Source organism: Musca domestica, unplaced genomic scaffold, assembly GCF_030504385.1.
Source record: "Musca domestica strain aabys unplaced genomic scaffold, Musca_domestica.polishedcontigs.V.1.1 7, whole genome shotgun sequence".
Taxonomy (NCBI): domain Eukaryota; kingdom Metazoa; phylum Arthropoda; class Insecta; order Diptera; family Muscidae; genus Musca; species Musca domestica.
Window position 1 is genome coordinate 8,993,173 of NW_026712383.1, and position 19,113 is coordinate 9,012,285.

A 19,113-nucleotide genomic window follows, 5' to 3' on the forward strand; every position below is an offset into this window, starting at 1 on the left:
TTTTTATATTTGGTAAAATATTGGTCAAGCAATCTTATAAAAAAGTTATTAGCAGCAATTTCCCGAGCTCAATAAAAATATATTCCAGACACATTGTCAGCTTCCTTGAAACGATATTATTTGTCAAAATATTATTTTCAGAAACAAAATTATGACATCAAAACAAGTATCCACATCTTTGTACAATTTGATTGGTTTATTTATATACCTAGTCCGCGTAGTTAGCATGTTGTTATACCATACGCCACATTGTGCAGCAGGGTTTTCTGTATTTGTACATTTGTTCGTAACATGCAGAAGGAATAGATATAGACAATTTCTTACATTTGAGGATCCTCAGTTACTTTCTGAGTCGATTTATTCGTCCATTTATTTTCGTGAACCAAGTACAGGTCGCATTTATTCACCGATCGAGACTCACGCGTAAATATATTCTACAAAAGAGAATTATCGTCTTAACGCATCCGACTAATTTGTTCACTATAGGAATAGTTCAACTCGGTTCTACAGTGTGGTAATCTAACAAGCAAATAGAAAACATTGCTTCTGAACTAATTAACCTCTTTTGAATCAAGTGTATAGTATAGATGCATCAGGGATGCAAAGGTGCTTGCAATCTTTTAAACTTAATTAAATTATTATTAAAACTACACTAATTGGAGAAATAATCATTTTGGAGTGGAGAGATTTTTTATATTTGCAATAGATTATTGTTATACAATTCGTCATTTACAGCTTCTTTCGAAAAATTGAATACCACTTACTTCCTATGGCTTTCCAATGTCAAAAATCTTTATATATATATATAAAACCAACGCCATTGAAATATCGAAAACCGCATTTTATTAATATATCGCGTTCTATATTCCCTTCCTAACAGACGGTGGTATATCATTGCTGTTTATAACCAACGCCATTAATTTATTCCAAAAAATAGCTAATGCAAAATATCTAAATGTTATAGTTTTATAAACAAAATGTTTGTGTTTGAAATAACTACAACTTCATGTTTAATTTATTTTATTTAGTTTGACATTAATAGCGACAGTTTTTGGCCACAAATATACGATTTAATTAACATAATTTATAACTGAATGAAGTGTGTACAATTGTATAAATTGAATGTATAAACATTACAGTTACACTAGATCGTGGTGTTTTATGTTGAAATACTTGTGGGATTGAAAACTGTAATAGAAAATTGTTAAAGCGAGTATGAATAGCAACTTAACTAAAATACTATTATGATTATGACAAAATTAAAGCTCTATTTATTTCAATATGCAGACACGTATGTATTGAACCAGTATTTTAATAACACAAACTATCCAAGTAATGTTTCACATTAATGTTCTTATTTCGATCTCATTTTTTTAAAAAAGTGAACAAGTTTGTTAAGTTCGGGTAAACGAACATGTGAGGCCCGTCAAAATAAGTCAAGAGGTAGCTTTAATAAAATGGTGACCTATAGGGATAATTTTAAAGATTAACGATTTTTGACATTGGAAAGCCATAGGAAGTAAGTGGTATTCAATTTTTCGAAAGAAGCTGTAAATGACGAATTGTATAACAATAATCTATTGCAAATATAAAAAATCTCTCCACTCCAAAATGATTATTTCTCCAATTAGTGTAGTTTTAATAATAATTTAATTAAGTTTAAAAGATTGCAAGCACCTTTGCATCCCTGATGCATCTATACTATACACTTGATTCAAAAGAGGTTAATTAGTTCAGAAGCAATGTTTTCTATTTGCTTGTTAGATTACCACACTGTAGAACCGAGTTGAACTATTCCTATAGTGAACAAATTAGTCGGATGCGTTAAGACGATAATTCTCTTTTGTAGAATATATTTACGCGTGAGTCTCGATCGGTGAATAAATGCGACCTGTACTTGGTTCACGAAAATAAATGGACGAATAAATCGACTCAGAAAGTAACTGAGGATCCTCAAATGTAAGAAATTGTCTATATCTATTCCTTCTGCATGTTACGAACAAATGTACAAATACAGAAAACCCTGCTGCACAATGTGGCGTATGGTATAACAACATGCTAACTACGCGGACTAGGTATATAAATAAACCAATCAAATTGTACAAAGATGTGGATACTTGTTTTGATGTCATAATTTTGTTTCTGAAAATAATATTTTGACAAATAATATCGTTTCAAGGAAGCTGACAATGTGTCTGGAATATATTTTTATTGAGCTCGGGAAATTGCTGCTAATAACTTTTTTATAAGATTGCTTGACCAATATTTTACCAAATATAAAAACACATATGTAGTTAATGTGATAATAATAATAGTTATTGGTATTTAATTGTTTTAAAGTTTAATGGTTAAAAAGTTTTGTTAGTAATCCAAATTTAATGAACATGTTCCCTTAAAAATGTTTCCTATTATAATTCCCAACAGTTAACATATTAACAAATATATCGAAGCAGAAGTTTTGGAAGATGGCAAACGTCATATGTAATCCATCCACAAATTGTAACTGCAAGGTGCTCTGTCTCAGATGGTCTTTGTTGCACAACAACAACGAAAGAACTACCCTAAAGGATTTATCTCTTCTAACTAATGAATAAGCTTTCTATTATTTTAACAATCCAGTCAATTGGGGTAAGGGCGATAGCACAATGGTAAAGTGTATGCATGCATTATTATTTTTACATACATTCAGTAATGCATTCTTTACAAGACAAAATTTTACAAACATTGCGTAGATTTGCTTTAAATATAAATTCCTATGGTTTTACACTCTGAGTTCCTGTCGAAACATTTTAAGTTTGATTATTTACCAGGCTATAAATAGGCGTTTATAAATTCCAATTTATGAGTAACTTGTTGATAGCACTGCAATTGTGGTTTGTGGGGGGAACTAACTTCACCTTGAAATGAAATTACAAATGTGTAAAATTAATGACTCATTATGGGAAGCAATTTTGGCATTTTCAACGGAATAACATTGGTAAATAATCAATATGCAATTAAACAAGTACTTACAGCAAAAATGCTAACCTAGCACACATTTACAATGTCAAAGCGATTGTAGGAAATTAATAAGAATTAAACTAGGAAATTAATTTTTTTTTATGATAAGAATTTTCCAACCACAGAATTTTGAATATCAAGAACTATGAGATTTAAAATTATGTGTTCAATTTATTTACATGTGCTCATTGTGTAGTGGTTAGTACTTGTAGGTTACACGGTACGTATAAGTGATGCGTGCATTCATATTCCACAATGACATTGCTTATACGCCTATATATTATTGGTGTGTATTTCAATTTGACAAAGTTTATATTAAACAAAAGAACTTCAATATCATTATAATAGAAAAAATGTGTGATTTATATTTTTAATATATTATGGCGAAATGTGTAGGGCAGGCGTATTACCCAAATACGCAAGGTTTATATCTTCAATACAAAAAGAAATTTTCAAAAAATTTTGAATGTTGTTTTGTTGTATTTTTATCTGTTGGTTTGCGAACAACACATGCTAATTTTGGCAACATGCTTCATATAATTTGAGGATGTGATCTGGCGTTATTATCCGATCTATTTACTTTATTTTCTTCCTGTTCTGTCTAGTTTTGTTCTTCAAATCAATTCTCCATTTCACAAATTTGTTAATTTTCATGGATACATCTGTGTATATTCTCTCGATAAGTTTGTGTATTCAATTACACCCTTACAATTGTAGTTTTATGTTTTTCTATCGTCGTGTTGGGAATAACAAATTGTTAGTTTTTTTCCTTGATCAGAAATTTTGAATATGCACCCTGACTAATAGTACGTATACGTTGTAAAGGATTTAGAAAACCTAGTCGGTTTAAATTGTTAATTCTATTGCACATACCTCAAACAAATCTTCATAACGAAGGTTAGCCCGAAAAATAAATCTAATGTAAACATATCTTAAGGAGGTTAAGAATGTTGGTGTATAAATCGTATCGTGATGATACTTGTATTTCGAAGAAAATATTCGTGACGTTGGGCATTGCATTCGATTTCTTTAGCTTAGGGTAGATTATTTTTTATGTTGTAAATTTGTAATTTCAATTCTGATCCTCGATATATTGCCTCCATAAAACGTTTACCCGAAATTGCCATGTAAACTAATTTTTTGCTTTTAATCAACTAATTTTATATATCTTCAAGACGGATATGAACCAATTCATAATCAGAGCCCAGGCATAATCTCTCATACTTAATTCGGATTCTAAAAATAAAAAATTAAAAGATTTTATTTTATTTTGCAGATTGACTAAATTCGTTTGCTACCCAATTGAGATAATATAATTTAATTTATCGTATTTTATTGGTCATTTGATGCTGTTATTATTATAGCACCCCATATAGGCAATTTCGAAGTAATTTCATATTTTTGAAATCTGCCAACAGTGGTACATACATAAAAGTGTGTTAAAGGCCACATACACACATACATAGAAATATAGCCTCATTCGATAGCTTTTCACGCCTTAACAATTAAGTTACTTTAAATTAGATTACTTAAAAGACCATTACTTCTATGGGATTATTGATAATGGCCGAACAATAATAAAATTAGAGTTTTCTTCGACATCATAACGAGAAAATGACATTTGATTGAATTTCATTTAAACATTTATTCTATTAGGAATTGTTTTCAATTTGAAGATTTACAAACAAAACTACATTAAACATGATTAAACAAAATCGAATTTTATTCTGATAAAAGAATAAAACGCATTATTACCCACAAAAAATATGGCTCAGGAAATTGTATGAACTTATTGTCTTAACTGACTTAACTTGACTTATTGACTTAACTGAAATAACTGAACGAATAGTGAATATCTGGGATAGGTAAATGTAGCCACGAGTTTTGTCATCCAATGAACAAACGAATCAACAAACCCTTAATAAGGAACATTGCTTTTGTATCAGAACAACCAGAAATGGAAGTATTCAGTGTAGTAGTGGGATCCTCCAACTGTTTTTTGCTCACACCGACAAAAAACGAATGCTTTTAATTTTTTTTTTTTTTAAATAAAAGCTCGTCTATTCATTTTTAAATGTGTCTGTCAAGTTTTGATAGTGATATTTAAATGGAATATTCGAGATTTTATGTTTAAAATGTCCCTGAAGATGATTTCCGGAGCAAATCGAAATATTGGATGAATAAAAAAGGAAAAATTCAAAAATAAAAAACATTTTTAATGACCTTAACCCAAGCAATGAACCAAATAAGTAAAATAAATGTAACAGGTCAACAATATACAACAACAACATTTTTGCGACGACTTTAATTTTGTGACTGAGTAAACGACAAATTTGGTTAATTACCGAAAATATCGTTATTCTGTAGGTAACTAATTTGAGAATCGCATATATGATCTGAACGAATCGATTCGAATAATAACTTTAATCAGATACATATTCATAGAGAAAATAATAGAACATATATGTATGCGTTTACATACTGAGATAAAAAGTAGGTCGGAATGGAGATTTTAAATTCGTTAATGGTACTTTAATTTTTGTTATTCATCTGCCTGCTTTGAATTTAGGCACAGAACTTTGACCAGAGACATATTTGGAAATCGTTGAATGTAATTTAAGAATAAATAAAAATTACTTGGTGTATAAATTTATACTCCTTTGAAACTTTATGTGTGTGTGTACCGGCTTTTATGATTCTCCTTCTTGTGTGTGAGTGAATGATCTAAGGGTTTTATACCACACTACGCTAGAGGGGATAAATGTATAAAGATTTAATGACGTTGATGATGATTATGATGTTGCGGTGGATGGGACCATGCTTATTTCAGAAATGACATTGATCTATAAGCGTTGCTCTTTAATGAATTAAAATATTTATGTTGTTCGGTGACAAAACCAACTAAACAATTAAACATTCCACAAAGTCTAGTTTACTTTTGCTGAGTTTTATTTTAATCCCTTCAACTTAGTCAAAGAGAAGTTAATTAGTCGTAATAAACTACATTTGGAAACAATTACTAGTCCCTTGATATGCCATCCCCTGTTCACATATTCCAAAGTTTGTGTAATTGAAAGGCTTAATAGTTTTAAGGGTGGCACATTTTTTAATTTATGCCAAGGTGCCTTTTATTCAACAAAATATAGGTAAACATTAAAAATCTGAAAGAGGTGGAAGCAGTAATCCTTTCCAATATGAATACCAAGATATAAGATTTAGACTAATTTACTTAATAAGTCTAGATTTGTTTAAATTGGTCACCTTTGCCACGAATTATGGCCCTGTATGGGTCCACGTTTTGGTATAGTCCTCATATAACCGACAGATTTAAGATTTTATTTGTCTGCTTTAGTCACAATTGTAATCCAAATTTTGCTATAAATTGACAGCATATGAAGCATCCATGTATACAACTCTCAATGTAGGTCCCAGTTTATAGTCCCGGCATTCTATCGAATTTCATATTTGAAGTTTGCAATGGATACTACAGCCAATTACAGAAAATCCTATATTCGGTATTATGATGATTTTAGCGACATTATTCAACTGAATTTTTTTGAAGTTTAGTATTTGAATATTGTTATGGCCTATGACTAACACTGCATTTACAGGTATTCGTATTTGTATAGACCCATTATAACGTTAACTCCGTATATTCATGATTTTTGAAGTTTTTCAACGGATTTTTTTAAATATTTGCAAATTTCTTTCGCCCCTGCCGAACTTACTGCTTTTTTACTTGTCTTAATTAAGCTGTTCACCACAACATCTTGGAAAAAGGTTTCGTGAAGTTGTCCCCTACTTAGATCAAAATTGTGATCAGGATATTTACACATAGCTTGTGCAAAAGTGCTCAGCTTCGATTCTCTGCACAATAAACTTGCTATGCGCTAAAGTGTGCAGACTATTTGGGGATAATATTTTTTTGGTATTATCATGAAAACCACATATTAATCGTACCTGTGAAAGTTGTAACATGACGCAAAGCCCCTCCAAAATCTTGACAAAATCTTTTCTTATTCTTTCAAATTGGGCTGCGAAAATAGATTTATTTGCAAATCTTTTGAAACATTTCCAAATACTAATTGAAAACCATTCCCATAAATATTAGCAGCAATGTGCTAAACAACAACAAATAAAAATAAACGACTTGTAATGAAAGCATGAAACAAGACAAATATGTTGAAACATCTGAAAGCTGTCACTGACATCATATTCCCTGTTCTCTTGGTCAAAGTAAATTCGGATCACGAAACATCTTTATATACATTAGGAATTGTTTAATGTTTAATATTTAAGATAAGTATGCTATTGCTGTTAATTTAGCTGTTACGATAAATTTACAGGCGTTTTCTTTCTCCCAAAGTGAAAGTAAATTGCCCTTAAATGTTGGCAATAATTTACCAAATTATTTGTTACTTCATTGATTATGCTATTGTTGTTTTTGCTTTCCAAAAACGTTTTTCTATTTGTTTTAGAAATGGGCAATAATTTTAAGGATTCGAATGTGCATGTGTGTTAGTTACATTAATTATTAAAGCTTTAAAAGTGATTATGGAAGTAAACTTTTGATGTCATGTGGTAATTCATCTGTTACTCGTTGGTATGTATGAATTATACACCAGGAAATAAATTCAGACAAAACTAGAGAAGAAAAAGTTGGTGGAATAAGGACTGATTCTTTCGAAGACCTGAGATACAATTAGAGACATTTAAAATTCATCCTCATATGTTGTACAGTAAAATATTTAAAGGTGATACGATATCTCCCCAGGAAATGTCCTGAGTGAAGTCATGAAGACGACAGCGAGGTGCATACAATACTGACAATATATTATAGCCGCCTTCACACAACAAATGTTCCCTTCCTTCATCTCACAGACTTGCAAAGCTATGTTAACTATTTTCATTGAATTTAAAACCGCCTTCCCACAGAGTTGCCAGTCTGTCTGTAATTAGTAGCGGAAAACAACAAAAACACCTTTTTAGGTGGACTCAGACTGTCCACTTATTTGTTTTGCCTAGTTAATGCTTAAAAATGCAGAAATAATTACATAATATTTTAATATAAATCAAAATTTAATTAGTTGGTGAATCTATATCAATAAGCCAGTAAGGAGAGGGTAAAAGTCGAAAAGGGCCGACTATATGACACCCTCTACACTATGCATATTTAACAGAGCTCCCGTAAGAAAAAAGTTCATATTGGGAATTTACGTTAGGTAGATCATCCCAACTATGAATAAATAATATAGCTGTATAGAACATAATATGACTTCCATAAGGATCATATTAAAAATATTGGAGCAATAGATATACCGTACCGAGTCCCACCAAATGGTAAAATTCGGTTGAATATGAAGAAATCTAATGAATTTGGGATGTGATTACATATATGGTGGACAATAACCGTAAAATCGTATGACGATGTATATCGGAACTATATAAATATAAATATAAATATAAATATAAATATAAATATAAATATAAATATATATATATATATATATCCGTCCGTCTGTCCGTCTATCCATGTATTTTTGTACACAAAGTACAGTTCGCATTTATTGTCCTATCCAGATGAAATTTTGCACAAATCATTTTTTGGCCCAAGGAACCTTATTGAACCTTATCGAACCTTATTGAAATTGGAGATAATCCGTCAAAATTTAGATATAGCTCCCATATATATCTTCACCCGATTTGCTTTTTGTTGTGCACAAAACGTGTAATATCGGTCGGAATAGTATGGAATTTTGCACGTACGATCAGATTGAACCTGAAAATAAGTATGCCAAATTTGATCGAAATCGGTTCAGATATAGCTATAGCTCCTATATATATTGTTCATCCGATTTGTTATTTTTGTCCTCCGCAGCCGTAATATGCACTCTGTAACAACAATATTTCGGGAAAAATATATAAAAGGCAGCTCAGAAATACAGTTGCAAAATTTTATCGAGATCGGTTCAAATTTGGATATAGCTCCCATATATAACTTCGTCCGATTTACCTTTGATTGTGCACCAAACGTCTAATATTTGTCCAAATGGGCTATTATGTCAAATTTGGTGAAGATCGGTTCAGATATAGCTATAGCTCCCATATAAACTGTTCATCTGATTTGTTATATTTGTTACCCACAGCCGTAATATGCACTCCGTAACAACGATATTCAGGGAAATATATCAAATACAGCTCAGAAATATCTTTGCCAAATTTTATCGACATCGGTTCCGATTTGGATATAGCTCCCATATATATCTTTATCCGATTTCAAATTTATTGTGCACCAAATGGGCAATACAATTCCGAATTTAAAATATACAAATTCTTCGGCATATTTAGTCCTTTGAACTTTAAATTATAATTATAATCATAGCGTGCATGATTGAATTCTCCCATAAAAACTTTAATTGTTATGCGGAGCTCTATTTAAGGAGGAAAGTGGTGTAGGGTATCATAAAATCGGCCCCGCCCGAACTTAGAGCTTTCTTTACTGTTTTTTTTTTAAATTTTATTGAATGAAAGCAAGAAATGTCGGAAATAGCATCAAATTTTGGAATAAGTTTAAATTTCAGAATAAATTTACATACATATTTAAAAGTCAAAGAAAACACACAATTACTAAATGTTTGCTTTAAAAACAATGGGGATGTTCACAAAATACAAAAAATTGGGACCATAACAGTAATTAATGAACAACAAAATGATAGTCTCTACTGTGTATCAACTACTTCTAAACTACAACTTACAGTACATTAAAGTAGTTGCATTTATTATCCGATTTAAATGAAGTTTTTCAAACAATATTTGTTTGTCCAAAGAACGAACCCTATTGAAATTGGAATGAATTGGATCACATTTATATATAGCTCCCATATGTGTTTGCATCCGTATTAATTGTGTACCAAATGGTCAATGTCAGTGCAAATGATCAAACGCCATAATTTTTAATTTTTTTTTTTTTAATTTTATTCAATCAAATCAAATTTTAGAATAAGTTAAAATTTGTTCGAATTGGTCAACTTTGGCACGAATTATGGCTTTCAAACGGTCAATGAAACCGTCACAATGTGGATCGAAAATATCTTTGCCTAATTTTATCGAGCTCCGTTCAGATTTTTATATAGTTTCGATATACATCTTCATCGATTTTACGGTTATTGTCCACCATATATATAATCACAGCCCAAATTCAATAGATTTCTTCATATTCAACCGAATTTTACCATTTGGTGGGACTCGGTACGGTATATCTATTGCTCCAATATTTTTAATATGATCCTTATGGAAGTCATATTATGTTCTATACAGCTATATTATTTATTCATAGTTGGGATGATCTACCTAACGTAAATTCCCAATATGAACTTTTTTCTTACGGGAGCTCTGTTAAATACGCATAGTGTAGAGGGTGTTATATAGTCGACCTTTTCCGAATTTTACTCTCTCCTTACTGGTTTATTGATATAGATTAACCAACTAATTAAATTTTGATTTGAATGTGATTCTATGCAGATCATCAAAAGGAAGTATGGGTCTATCTCCTTCCCTTTTGCCTGTTACAATCAAATGCACAAAGACATAATACCTTACCACTATGTTGTGTATATATATACTTACTTACTTACTTACTTTATAGTTTTGGCATCTTATTAGGTAGAATTTCTCTATACTAAGAATATTCCCACTTCTTCTCTATATCTATAAAAGAGGAAAATGTTTGTACGTTTGTTTGTTTGTTTGTAATTTATGGACTCGAAAACCGCTGAACAGATTTTCCTGAAAATTTCCAAGTATACTACAACATGGCCTGAAAGTAACATAGGCTATATATATTTTTGAAATTCCACTCGGATCTGGAGATATAGCATCAGAATCGGAGGTACCTCCCAAAAATTTGGTTTTTATATGCACATATCTATTGATCGATTACAAATACATTCTCCAAATTTGGAATAAATAACGGGATTTGATTAGACAATATATTTGCCATTTTATATGGAAATCGGATCAGATTTGGATGCAGCTCTCATATATATTTTCGCCCGATTTCATGTATTTGATGCATTAAACACGCTGTGTATATTCAATTGCAATGAAATTTGAAATGTGTGACGGGATTTGATCAAAAAATAAATTTGTTAAATTATATTGAAATCGGTTCAGATTTGGATATAGCTCCCATATATATATTTTCGGTCGATTTCATGTATTTGATGCAACAAACACGATACGTATATCCGATTCCAATTAAATTCGGCATGAGTGACTAAATTTGGTACGATAACATATTTGCCAAATTATATTGAAATCGGTTAAGGTTTGGGTACATCTCCCATATATATTCTCGACCGATCTCATGAATGTTGTGCACCAAACACCATATGTATATCCTATTCCAATGAAATTCAGAATGTGTGGTGGAATTTGGATACAATAATAAATTTGACAAATTAATTAGAAATCGGTTAAAATTTGGATATAGCTCCCATATATATTCTCGACCGATTTCACATATTTTATGCCCCAAGCACGGTATGTACCTTCAATTTCAATGAAATATGGAAGGTGTAACGGAATTTGGTGTAAATGTAAATTTTGTCAAATTATATTGAAATCGTTTCAGATTGGAATATGATTTTATTAAGAAGCATTGACCCACAACGCCTCTGCAATGGTAAACAAGTAAAATAGCTGTAAGTTCGGCCGGGCCGAACTTTAAATGCCCTCCACCATTAAGAACGAATTTGGCACTTTTCAAAACACTAAAATTCGTTAAAAATTGTGTTAAAATTTTAAAAATACCGAATGTATACGAAGACTTCAACCTCCACAGAAAATCTTCTGTCATAGGCTGTAGTATGCATTACGAACTTCAAATACCGAATTTGAACCAATTCCGGGGAATAATGTCTCTAAAATCATCAAAGTACCAAAACGTGAACCTACATGGTCCATTTTCCATACCAAAAGTCCTGCAGACATAGTATACATTTGAGTAAAATTTTATCAACCTACTTTATTCCGTTCGGAAGCTAGAGTGATTTCCACAGACGCTAAAGCGACATAGAATTTTATGCTGATCATATACTTTGTGGGGTCTAAAATGTATATTTCGATGTGTTGCAAACGAAATGACAAACTTAATATCCCCTCCATACTATGGTGGAGAGTATAAAAACTACGCAAAAATTTAATTGAAGTTATGATTATTACTGGAAAGTATATTGCTACCTCGAATTCTCTAATTTCAACAGTAATGCCTTTCAATTCAAAAGATTGCAGTTTCCGACACGCTTGGTATTTGCTATGAAATTAATAAATCCAAAGGACAATCCCTTCGTGTATGCGGACTAAATTTAGCATGTTCCGGCTTTTCTATGGTCAGCTGTTCCTGGCATGTTCACGCGTCATAATAATAACGGTTTTAACTTTTTTGAATTTGTTTTATTTATATTTTTTAACCAACAAATATTCATATATAAAATTTTGAATGCATATAACAGCGAAAGGAGTAGCGAAGCGTGCCGGATTCAGCTAGTTTAATATAAACCCTACATAATGGTTACTCCACATTCAAGGTGCTTTGCGGGTTTCAGACAAAATTTTTAAGACAAATTCGTGGCAGTTTGGCATCTTGTGTTCTCATTACACAACGATATATTTTAACATCGGTTCACACATTGAAACTAACAGTTATTTTGAAGTTCCTATCTGTTGTATTCAGCCAAATTAGCTGTAACCCTATATTTTGAAATCTTGATATATAGAACACATTAAGCAAACATTTGTAAATTGCTACAAATTTATAATTTATGCTACTGTTTCAACTGTTACTTATATTATAACGTCATTGACTCAATATCAAATATGATACAAATCATTGAAGAATCGGAAATTGACAGCATTATCAAATGCTTTCTATTATCATCTCCGATTTATTTCGATGATTACATCTGAAAAGGCCACAATAGATGAAGAAAGTCTATTTAATAAAAAAACAATAAAAAGTCAAAGTTTACATGAAAGAAAAGCAAGTTATATCGGGATATATGTGAGTTGAACAAAGTAACTATTCAATTGCATGATTCTAAGCTTGATTTGGCCTAGTAGTTTGTAAAACGTTGAAATATTCGCCCAAGCCCCAATTTCTGAGCCAATATGTGTGTCCGTCGGCAAGATTATTTTAATTTTTTTATTCAGCTTCAGAAAGTAACTATGAAACGGTCATAGTGGAATTTTGTTTTGTTTTTTATAGATCAATTGTAGAATAGACGGTATATAGTAGAGGTGTGACCAAAATTGAAAGAGAATTATTAAACCCATAAAAGCAGTAGCTGATTTTTTAATAAAATCTATATTTTTAAGCCTTATAAAGAAATATGTGACCACAAAGATCAAATAAAAGTTAAGAAATTCCAAAATACAAAATTATTGATAATTTTTTTACTTTTTCAACAAACGAAATGCCAAATTACCAATCAGTTTTCTTTGAAATTTGTTCAGAATCGAAGTAAGTGCTCAGTAACGACCTTCAAACAGATAATTTTGTGCTGTCTGACCACTAAGTCACTAAAATTGAGATTGTGTAAAAAATCGGTCCATAATCTGCTAAATAAGGAAAGTGAAATTAAGAAATAGAAAAATTTTACCCTGTATGTTTACGTACTTGCATACTTATTGTCCAAAATATTGAAATAATTTAAAGCAAAATATTTGGATTCAGATAAACAAACTTTATTTTTGTATTATTCAAAATTGGTTGATTGTTGTATGAATGTTAAATTTGCAATATATGACCAAAAATTTTTGAGGAGCCAATGATAAATCTGGAAGGGATCAGGAAATTTTTTTGTAATATACCATTCAAATCCGCTAGAGGATCGTATAGGTATTATGCTCTTAAACGCCTGAAACGAGACAAATAAGACAAAAAATAACACTGATGAACAAATAATAAATTTGAATATTAATAAATCTTTTTGTTACATATACCTGATATCTGCGATACCTTTTTCAAAGCCAAAATATATGTATGATCTTGATGAGGCTTCAGCGCCGGTTCTAATCTAAAAGAAAATGTAATAAAAGTTAACTGTCTATCAGAATATACTTGTAAAGGTGATCAAAATAAGAAAAACTAAAAATTAAATTAAATCGTTTGCAAATATCGGATCCCAATTCTTAAGGTTCAATTAGACGTGCCATAACCGTAACCATATAAAACAGCTGTTCAAACCAATCTTGTGCGGTATAAAGTAGATACAAATTGAGTTTTGGTTTTATGCCTTAGCCATAATAAAAGAACTGACTGTTGTTTATTTATTTGTCATTTGTTTATTTATTTGTCGCAGAGCTGAGTCCATCTAGCTTCGTGTGTCCGTCTTAGCACGGGGGCACAGTTTAGGGCTGACCAGAAGCCTACCTACCTACTGTTTGGTCATCGGACAATATTTAGCGGGTAAAATAGACCATAACTTTTATGCAAAAACCGCGAATATTTTTAATACTGGCGAAATCACAAATGCACGGAAATGTTGATCATATATCAATCTATATCAAAATATTTGCATAATAAACCTGACATCGGTTTAAGGATATATATGAGAGCTATGTCCAAATCTTTGGCGTTCTCGATAAAATTTGGCAAAGGTTTTTGTGAGCTATATAAGATATCTGGTACCAAATATCATTGTTGTCGAATGCATATTACGAATATGAGGGACTTAAACACCAAATCTAATGAAACATATATATGGGAACTAGAGTTATACCTGAACCGATTTCCACTAGGTTTGATGTACTTGCTTCTAGAATAAATTCGGTTGGATATGCCAAAATTCAGTTCATTTAACTTATATTGTCCATCTGGTGCACAATTAACCCGAAATCTGTGTATCTGATACCGAACATAATCCCGGTCGAATGGATATTACGAATGTGAGGGACATAAACACCATATCGGATGAAACATATAAAGGAAAGCTATAGCTATATCTGAACCGATTTACACCAAATTTAAAGTACTGGTTTCTAGAATGAATTTAGTCGTAGTGGCCAAAATTCAGTCAGTTTGGGCTGATATTAGCCATTTAATGCACTATAAACCTGATATAGGATAAAGATTTATATGGGAGCTATATCCTAGTCCGAACTGAACTCGATAAAATTTGACAGAGGTATTTTCGAGCAGTATCTGATGTCTGGACCCAAATAATATTCGTGTGGAGTGCATATTACGCACGTGGGGGACTTAAAACCCCAAAGTGGGATGAAACATGTATATGGAAGCTATATCAGAACCGATTCTCTCCAAATTTGATTTACTTCCTTCTAGATTGAATTCGGTGGGATGCACCAAAATTCAGGACATTAGGACTTATATTGGAAATTTGGTGCACAAGATGTATGGTTGAAGATGTATGGAAGCTATATCTAAATTTGATCCGATTATCACCAATTTCAATAGGGTTCGTCCTTGGGTTAAACAAATATTGTTTGCAAAATTGCAATCTCAATCGGTTGAAATCGCTTCATATATAGCTATAGCTATAGCTCCCATATATAAGTTACATCCGATTTGGTGTTTAAATCCCCCACATTCGTAATATGCACCTCACAAGAATAATGTTGGTATCAGATATCAGATACAGCCCAGAAATACGTCTGCCAAATTTTATCAAGGTCGGTTCAGATTTGGATATAGCTCCAATATATATCTTTAACCGATTTCAATTTAATTGTGCGCCAAATGGCCAATATTTGTCAAAAAGTACCAAATTTTGGTACACCCGACCGAATTCGGTCTAGAAGCAAGCACATTAACTTTGGTCAAATTTATTGAAAATCGATTCAGAATTGGATATGCCTCCCATATATTAGTTCCCTTGGAAACCAAACTATAACTGCTCTGAAGACAAATTTTGAAAGTTGGTATGATCTACTTCAAATAAATTATTTTGTTATGCATAGTGGTGTAGGGTATCATATTGTCGGCCCCGCCTGACTTTTAACTTTTTCTTACTTGTTTTCTGGACTGAATTCGGTCGGATGTGTTAAAATTCGAGTCAAATCGACTCAGAAAATGATTCTATGAAGATCTTCAAAAGTAACTATGGGTCTATCTCGCTTCCTTCTGCCTGTTGCAGACGAATGTACAAAGACATAATATCCTTATCACTATGTGGTGTATGGTATAAAAATAATATGTGAAACTGAGATAGAAAAAATGGTATTTATCACTTTATCTTTAAATTGCATACGATTTATTTAAAGGATAGTTTGGTGTCTTGAAGCTAAGATAAAATCCCCTTTTTTTAAAAAAAATAAAATGCGTACCCTTAATTTTATTGACTTTTGACTATTAGACTGTCATTTCAGGATCATTAATATGAAGAGGTTTAGTGAGTCTGAAAGGAAACAAAAAAAGTTTTTGTAATTCCATTTTGACCTTTTCTTAGTTTAGAGATATTTTATATCATAACATCCAATGTGTTACAAATAAATTTGTCATCGTTTATTTTTTGCCTCTTTCTTTGTCTGTTCTTCCCTTTTGAGAATGTTAAGCAATTTAACAAGTCTATATATTTTCTTATAATAAGGAAATCTATTCTCGGAACGAAAGTAATTTGCTATGAAAATATTACCTGTTTTGGTATTACAGTTTAATATCATTTACATAGATAAGAATAGTAAATGGCAAAAGTATTCCCGAGCTTTATAAAATATCTGGTACCAAATATCATTGTTGTCGAATTTGGTGAATTCGATCGGATGTACCAAAATGCAGGACTTTTTGACAGATATTGGCCATTAAGTGCACAATTAACCCGAAATCGGTTGAAGATATATACGGGACCTATATTCAATTCTGAACCGATCTTGATAAAATTTGGCAAAGGTATTTCCAAAACAAATATTGTTTGGAAAATTTCATCTCAATCGGATAATAAATACGACACATCGATATATGCGTCATAATCTTACATGCACATCGTTGGATTTAGTCGTCCAATTACGCTGCTGTCTACTTTATTAATCTAAGGGTAACATCAATAGCCATGATATTTGTGTGTTGATTTATGTATCACAAAGAGATACAATTCTGTAGAGCCGTTTTAAGAGAGCACTGACCTGTAAGTCTTTGAGGTTTGTTGAGCTCAGCATACATATATGCCTCTCAATGACTGCGATTGTTACGTTTTCAAGGAAGTTAGAGGATTTTTTGTCCACATAAATATCCTCAAAACACAAGCAACGACATATAAGTACAACCAGCTGCAATGAGGTTTATTCATCGCATGGATTGAAATCACACACTCGCACAAATATTAGTAACAACATGACAGTAATGTGAATATAACAAGCACATGAATAAATTAGCAGGTCTTTACCAAGTTGTTCTGATATGTACGTATTGGTTTATTCAAATAATATAAATACGGTTTGGACAATATCTTCTTCTTCTTCTATATATATAAAAATCAATTGTTGTTTGTTGGTAACGGAATCAGTTGAAAACGGCTGGACCGATTTGCATAATTTTTTGTACAAACGTTTGTCATACCCCGAGTTAGGTTTTTAAAGAAAAAAATATTGACCACGCCTCCTTTTACGCCCACCATTTCGATTTATCTAAAATCCTTATATTTCCCAAATAAACAAGATATTGGTTTAAAAATTATTACACGAGATACTTTTGACCTTCCCTCCAACCCTAAGTATTTATTTGGGGGCAGAGGAACTGACCACGCATTCTTTTTAATCTATCTATACATCTATATATATAAATGAAAGTAGTGTTAGTTACTACACTTATAACTTAAGAACCGCTGAACTGATTTTAATGATTCATATAAATTCGGAATTGTCTCCTCTCCGAAAAGGATAATATCCAAAAAATCGCGTAAAAATGTGATATTTTAACATTTTCATTTTGACTTCTGAAATGTACAATAGTAATGTTTTATTTTGCATGATTTTTTCCATTTTGACTTACTTTTTTCTAATGTACATTTGTAGTGTTTTTTATATTTTATTTTTGAATTCGAATATAAATATCAATTTATTTAATTGACTTGATTTCTTGAGAACTGAAATTGATGGCGGTTTACATGGAAGTGTAGTACCGAATTATGTGGTGGCGAAACGGAATAGATGATACCGAAATAATTTAATGCGGTTACACCAACAAGTTGAAGATTTTTTCAATTTGTTATTCTCCTTTTGTCAATTTTTTTCAATTTGTAATATCATATTGAATTCAGTGGATTTTTTGTGAACAAAATAAAGAATAATTTTTCACCAAAAAAATGAACATCGTGCTTCATCTGGAAGATGCGCAGACATTTAAACAAACAAAAATGACCGAAAAAGACTAATGGGGCTTATTTCAAAGAGTGGACCTACTTCTTTCATGTGACAATAATCCGTCCAATGAGAGCACAAAATCCAAAAATTTTTGGGAGTACAATCAGTAAAATACCAAATATAAAGGGTGCAAAATAGTAGAGCGAATGGGACTTTTAGTAAGAAAAGGATTTCTATTCTTCCAAAAATTCTTCCTGAACATTTAAGATACCTTAAATCGCTTTTCAGGCCATGATATCGATCATAAATAACCATCGTATGATTTAAGCCATTTTTGGAGTCTTCGCCACTTTCTTCTATTTTTGGCCCTTATTTGGCATCTTTGTTTCTAAGGGGGTAGAGAACCTCTTCGCATAAAATTTTCGGAATAGGGCCCATATTGGTCTTGACCACTAAAAAATTGTATTTATGCTACCCTGGGGTAAGGAACCATCGTACAGATAATTGCCACATAGAAATGTATTCATGTAAAGTCCCCACATTGGAGTATCCCCAAGTCCACTTTCACATCCAATGTGTGGTCAGAAAAGAAAAAATTGTATTCTATTGAATTTGTAACCCCCAAGAGAATATTGGTTGGGAACGTAGATTTGGCATATACATCTATATGAAACAAATTGTGAAAACATGAACAAGTTACAAATATAAGAAAGTAGTACGGGACCGAATATTTGTTGAATCGTCATTGAATTATACTATGATGAAAAATATGGACTTTATGGGGTCTCCAACTTACAA

General features: G+C 31.6%; 1 long non-coding RNA gene across 2 annotated transcripts in view; it reads right to left on the minus strand.

Moving 5' to 3' along the window:
* Positions 1-13,741: 13,741 nt before the first annotated feature.
* The window catches only part of LOC131806277 (uncharacterized), a 66,110-nt gene continuing 60,738 nt past the window's right edge, over positions 13,742-19,113 (minus strand). For both annotated transcript variants that reach the window (XR_009343992.1, XR_009343991.1), the window contains exons 2-3: positions 14,002-14,075; positions 13,742-13,916 (exon numbers count right to left, since the gene is read on the minus strand). This is a non-coding gene — a long non-coding RNA (uncharacterized LOC131806277). The remainder of the gene's footprint in view (positions 13,917-14,001; positions 14,076-19,113) is intronic.